Raw genomic sequence first — 6,958 nt, 5'->3', positions numbered from 1 at the left:
AAAAAAAAAAAAAAAGTTGCTCGTTCCATCTGATTATTTTCAATTAACGCTTTGAGTGTCGCTTACATCTAGATGATATTTCACGAAATATTTGTATCTTTAGAAAATCAACTTTATTTTTTTTTTAAATCGAATCCATTTCATTTCGAGAGGAGAAAGAATTTGGACGATTCGCCAGAATGAACTCGTTTCCAAAAATCATAGAATCCACTTAACATGATTGCGAGAGTGATGTATGATCACGCAAAGACGAGTCGAAGAAAAATTGTGAATCGTGAAATATAAAATTACGAAACTCCTTCGGTCGTTTATGACCCCTTTGCCTTTTCTTCTTTTTATTCGCAGACTTCACTGATCGTTAAACTTAGGAATCTTTCTCATTTTTTAATGCATTAAAGTACCATTGGTGCACGGAAGACACGAGTTTTACAAGAATCTATCAGTGATAAAAAGGAGCAAGCGAGAAGGAACGTCGATCCGTGTCGAGTAAAAGCTGGATCGATGCCGAAGAACGATCATAATAAAACCGTGGGATCGCGTACGTTCGCGGAAATAAGAAGGAGAATATTCGAGAGAAGAAAGGGAGGTGTTGGCGAACGGATAGAAGATAAATCGACCTCGTGCGGCGTTCATATTTTACTTTTGGTTATTTTGTTCGATCGCTTTAGTCTTTTTTTTTTTTTTTTTTTTAATAAATTTCAAAATCAGAATGTTCGAACGCGTGATGGGATGAAGCGTGGAAAAATACGAGGGAATATTTTAAAATATATTAAAATATCAAACTACAAAGACCAAGTAAGTATGGTCAAATAGCGTTTCGTCTCGTCTGAATCAATTTCCATTTATTTTTTTAATGCATTGAGAGCGAGGAACAAATTGAGTGGCGCGAAATCGAGGGTAAATCGAGGGAAATCGATTGAAACGTGGAGAAGAATTGTCCTGAAATCGTCGATGTTATCGGGAATTCAATTATAGTCCGAGAGATATAACGAGAAACGTAATTATTGCGGGTATCGTGTCTTACAATCTTGAATCTCGTGGTTACGCGTTTCGCAATTAACCTCGCGCGTTATTCCGAATAATGCAAGCCCCCGTTGTAACTTAATCTCATCGAGAAGTAAAATAGAGAGCGTTTACGAGTGGAAACAATATCGTGCCACTTGAAATTCTTATGATTCCTGCGGAATAAATTTAACGCTTGTGTCAGAGTTATTTATTCAGTTTCGCCTCGATACTTCTTTATCACTCCTTCGTTTAATTAACGTATTTAAATTCGGATCAGATCGATTAAACGAAGGTCCAAGTTTCGAGTAAAGAATTTGAGATCAACTTTTAAATCAATTGAGAATCTTCAACGTACGTTAATAATGTGCCTATAAGTGATATATTTCCAGGAAGAAGCATATCTATCTCTAGTTTATACTTTAAAATTCGATTAAACCGTATTAAAATTAGGAAAACTTTAAACCGCTATAACTCCAAGGATAATAACTTCCGATCAACAGGTGAAAGATGGTTAGAAGCGCGAAAGCTTCCTCTTTAAAACGCATTTTGATTTATCCCGATACGACTTCCGGTTCCGGAGATATCGTCGTGTAAAGAGAAATGTAATTTTTTAATCGTTTACTATACTCCGTCCTTGTTTCTTATTCGGGCCTCTCGCTCGCGCCTCGCCTCATTGACCTATCCCAAACTTCAAACAAGCGACAGACGCGATTCCTGGAAGTAGTACGCACTTCCAGGAAAAAATGTGGGTCAGTGGGTCGCGCGGATTCATTCATAATCTCCTCGCTACGGTAAACGTTAACGGAAACTTTGAATCATTATATCTCGACAACGAATTGAGATATCGGGATAAAACAAAAAGCGATATGAATGGCGTGATTTCCTCTATTTTTTGAACGTATTTTGATAATCAAAAAATTTTAATTTCTTTTCATATTTTTTTTACTTTGTCGTGGTGTAAAGTATACAGAGACTGAAATTTATTTAATTTCACGTATAGTAAATAAAAAATAACTTGGATAAGTATTAGTTTACTTGGTATTGTATTAATATTTCGTATATTGTAGGAGAGAAGAAAATTCAGCATCCAAGTGCTCTAAGTGGTTCTTGTAAGAAAGGTTACACTTCTCGATGAAAATTTGTTCGCTTTACGAGGATTTTACGATGAGATCAGATTGAATTTTCCACAATAAAACGTTAATCGTATCAAGGTGGTGTCAGCCATCTTTGTTATCTATTGTAAAAATAAATAAGAAAAAAATTTACGATCATAAAAAACTACGCTGATCATAAAAAATTGAATGTATTATTACAAAAATTCTTCTTCGATTTCGATATTCGAGATTCCTATCCGGAATGAAGGAAGCTTGGTTGGACGGTTTATGTTTGAATCAACCGTTCAGAAATATTGAAAATATTTTATGGGCGATAAATTTTTCTTTCCCAGGTCTCTCCGTATTGTACTGGTATACGTCCACCTTCAAAAATTTTAGAATATATCGTTATTATATTTCATTGAAAAATGCAAAAAAAAATTAAATTCACCCTTAAAATATTATTTCCTATTCTCGTCACATCATCGACGAATTATTATTTCAAAGAAGGAGTGAAAAAAAAAAAAATGATAAACCGATCATCTCATCGTGCTATTATATTACGCCCATATAAAATGCTGAACGTATAACTTAAGAAGCGTCTGTTAGCGACGGTAAAATTATTACGAGCACGGGAACGTTTAATCGGCCGCGTTCATTCAAGCATTCACAATCATTTAGAAATCTGCTCGAGATACTTCGGCGGTCTGGAGAAAAATTATTGAAAGTCTTTTTCAACCCGTCGAAGATTGAACATCTTCTGACAAATACACAATATCTTTCATGGTCCATTTAACCTTTTCATTCTTATAAACTTGAGATATCTCACAATACAATATTTCTTTAATTTTTATTTTCATTTACGGATCCTTTTTTTTATCAAGGCACGATTATCGTTAAAATTAAACTTTGGATTCGGACGAACAAAATTATTCCATCCAGAAAAGAAACAAAATATAAATTCCTATAACAATGAAAAAGATGATACAACGAGGAAAACGTATTAAAAGTTGAGAAATGAAATTTTTAAAATGCTTATTGCCTTTTTTTTCCTTATCCAATGCAGACGAAGAAGTCTCGATCGGCTCGTTTTAATCGCCACCGATCTCTACCCTGCACGTGTATCTGATGCGCCGAAATAGCGATTTGCGAGCATCAGTCAAACAGGGCCACATGTTACCATCGGACGTCATATAAGCGGGCGTCATATCGTTGTCGCCGGGTGTGTTACGTGTCCCCGAAGTGTTTCGCGCGAAATTTACGTGAAATTGCGCGAGATCTAACGCCATCGCGTCCGCGTGACGATGGAATGATTTGACGATTCGGTATTAAAGGACGATCGGTGGCTGGAACGAGGGGGAATAGAAGGGAGAGAGAGAGAGAGAGAGAATCGAAATGAAGGCGACGCGTTTCGTTCTCGTCGAGCGGAAAAAGAGAGCGAAGCAAGGAAAATTGAATGCGATCGAATGCAAAATGTCTGTACGTTCACGGAATCCTTGGCAGTTTTTGGGAATCGGTTCGTTCGCGGCGATCGTCTAAAGACGATGGAGAGTATGAAGGGAGGAGAAAGAGTTTTTGCCTCGTTTGGATTTTTCGCGCGTAATGAACCCGAATGATCCTCCAAAGAGTGGGAAAGGATTGGGAAATCGATATTTTTCATTCGAGGATAAAAATCTTTTTCCATTAGGGAATAGAAGTTGAAGATTTTTTCACGTGTGTATTAAAAATAATCTGTAATTGGAAAACGCGTCTCGTTTCATCTAGATGGAAAAATGGATTTGATTAAAATTGTGAAATTTTCAATAGTAAAACTCGATCGTTAAGTCCATCGCCTGGACCTCTTCCGTGGAATATATGAATCACTATAAAATATTTAAATTGTGTTACGTATAACCGCAAATATAGATGTGTGCACAGACACATTTTCGATAAAGTGGTAGATTGTGCTAAGATGTTTGTCTAGTAGTAAAAATCAATCGTTAAGCGTACGTGTTTTAGGATAAAATCTTGTAGGTTCTTATATCTATTCATACTACTGTGAATTCATGTTACATTCGACACGAATTACTATCGCGATTCAAATATATAATATGCAAATATCTAAATACAAGGATTTTTTATGGTAAACTAACTAAATCTCGTCCAAGATATTTTTGATTTATTATAAAAAATAGTATTAAAAACGATGACAAGACGATCATGGATTGGAAGGAATTTAAATTTAATGGAATTTATCAAAGATATTACGTAAGAAATATTTATTCGCGTTTTCACGCGATGTCGACATTTCACGCATCGAAGATTCATCTGTATCAAGATCCGACAAATTCCAACTGACAACGTATCGCCTGTTTCGTCGGACGATTTTGATCCGCGATTTACTGATAAATCTTTTCGCCACGAAAGAAGATGGAGGATTTTCCCCGCAGAAATATTTGAGTAGCTCGATAACAGGCAGGATTTACGCGCGACCCGTCACCGTGGATCTTCCTCGGGCTGTTCAGATCGGGCAGCGCGCTTCTAAGAAATTCTGGGATCATCCTGTCGATATACACGATATACATAGGATGAACGTGTGTTCTTGGAAACTCTTCCATCATAGTCACGAGCGAAAAGTCGGGAGTGAAGTAATAGTAAGTTGGTGTTAATCAATCATACCTGAGCTAATCGTATCTGAAATTCTTCGAGTTGGTTAATTCTCTTTTAACCCTTGAATCGATTGAATTTTCCCTATCAAACGAATCTCGTACAATAAATCAGTTATATCGTTATTACTCGAATATATAATGAAAATATTTCGAAATTCTGGACGATTTCCAGGAAATTATTGGAATCGGAGGTAATATCAAAAAAATTTCTGGATGAAAGAGAAAAAAAAAATAGGCTGGCTTAATTTTTAAAATCCTATTTCGCGTGGAACCTTAGAAATTTCCAAGAATCTTCGTTCGAAACGTCGATAAAAGTTAATAATAACCTTATGATTCTTGGAAACTATCTATTAATCCCCAAATCGGCGAGATTTCGCGGCGAGATGGAAACGAGAGGATCTTGGAAACTTTGATCCATTGAAGATCGACCATCCGATTTCGTGGCCATTGTGCGCCAGTAAAGCTTGGCGATATATCCGGGTCGGAGGCGATCGGCGGAGGCCGCCGATGCATTATTCAAACGGCATTAATAAAACAGCGTTGGCTCGCGATTCCTCGCAGAAACAGAGGGTAATCGTAATGGAATAAGTTATTGCCCGTGTATTGTCGCAGCGCGATCTCGAAACTTTGTTAAACGTTTCTGCGACGACGGTGCTGTCGTCGAGGCAAAAGCGCGTCCATTTTGCGGCGAATCGACCGGATGTTATAACGTACGTGCGTGGAATCCAAGCGGAACAGAAGACGTCCAAGCGGTTTTGCTCTACCGCGCGATATTGGAATGGAAGCGGACTATGACTTATGGGCGGACCAAGACTACTTTTTAGACATCGTGTATCATCCAATGTGGAAATATCTATCCAGTCGTTGTATTTCGACTCGCGTGAAAGTCGTTTATTAATGGACATTTCTATCTACAATTATTCTTCGAAATAAATTTTACCAGGATGACGTTTGACATCTCTTTAATTTTTTTCCTTTTTTTCTTTTTTTAGAGATAAAAGTTGATATTTGTCGGAGCTCTTCTTTATTTTTAATGACTGTGGTGGAAAGTCGAGAAAGATAAACTTTTCGATTTGTGGGAGATAGTTAGGAATCATTCGTTACATTGTCGGAGGATGAAGTTTTGGAAATAATCCATATTGGGAAGAAAGGAACATAAAAATAAGGATAAAAGAGCAGTTGTAAGACTTTTTTTAAATTCTGACGTTTATGGAGATTTTTTTCAATTGCTCGAAGGAAAGGAGAAATTTCTACTTTACGCAATATTCGAAAAGTATCCTTTCTGTGCAAATTCTTCGAGCAAAGGGGAGACAAACAGTTTATATAACTTCGACGCAAACATCGTAAAAGAATTCCACGTCTCTCCTCGCTCGGAACAATCTTGACACGAAGAAAATGTACGCTCAAGGATAATACCAACCGGTTCGATGGACGTGCCATGTATAATTGGCAAAGATTAAATAAAAAAAGAAGAAAAAACTCGCAAAGAGGTCAAGCACTAAGCCAGTACAAAAGAGAGCCTGTCCAACTTGATTAATGCCCAAGTGTCGTTCGATCCATTAAAATTCATTAGAAAATAATTAAAACGCGAGCCTCTCTAAAAAGAAACAAAAAAAAAAAAAAGAAACCAAATATCATTCGTTACAATTCCAATTTTCCAATCTTGTGTGATCACGCTTGATTGATAATGACGATACAAATTTTAACACCTAAGATTCGCCACTAAGACTTCCTCTACATCTCCAAATATCCGGCATCACTAAAATCGAAACTAAAGGATTCCTTCGATGAAAGAATGGAAAGAATGGAAAGAAGAGAGGAGAATCAAGAAAAACGAAAGAAAAAAAGAAATTGGAATGGAATAGTTGGAAAATTTGATTCCTCTGCGGTGCAAGCAACCCTCTTCCTTCTTCGGTTGGCAAAATGCAATATGGCTGGCAAGTTGGCGCGAACAACTCGGCGGGAGGTTGTTCGACAACAGAGATCCAATTTCGGGCGGCGACGTTAAACGGCACACGCCGATTTCAAAGCCTATCGATCCGGGACGAACATGGACGTCGATGAGGGGAGGCGGAGGGAGGGCGACGATTCAATTTTCTCGCTGGCGACACTTGGCGACACGGGCCGATAAAGCGGCAAGTTTAATCGTTGTAATGCGCGTTAACCCGGCACGCGCGTGTTAAACGAACCCTCTCGCGACACGCATGTCCC

The 6,958-nt window shown here is 37.6% G+C and overlaps 1 long non-coding RNA gene across 1 annotated transcript in view; it reads left to right on the top strand.

Moving 5' to 3' along the window:
• LOC116185567 overlaps positions 1 to 2,302 on the top strand; it is a 7,142-nt gene extending 4,840 nt beyond the window's left edge. Inside the window, exon 2 of the long non-coding RNA XR_004150427.1 lies at positions 2,073 to 2,302. This is a non-coding gene — a long non-coding RNA (uncharacterized LOC116185567). The remainder of the gene's footprint in view (positions 1 to 2,072) is intronic.
• The last annotated feature ends 4,656 nt before the right edge of the window (positions 2,303 to 6,958 follow it).

Source organism: Apis dorsata, unplaced genomic scaffold (genome assembly GCF_000469605.1).
Source record: "Apis dorsata unplaced genomic scaffold, Apis dorsata 1.3 scaffold_3, whole genome shotgun sequence".
Taxonomy (NCBI): Eukaryota; Metazoa; Arthropoda; class Insecta; order Hymenoptera; family Apidae; genus Apis; species Apis dorsata.
The sequence above is the reverse complement of the archived record's forward strand: the minus strand, read 5'-3'. Positions and strand labels throughout refer to the sequence as shown.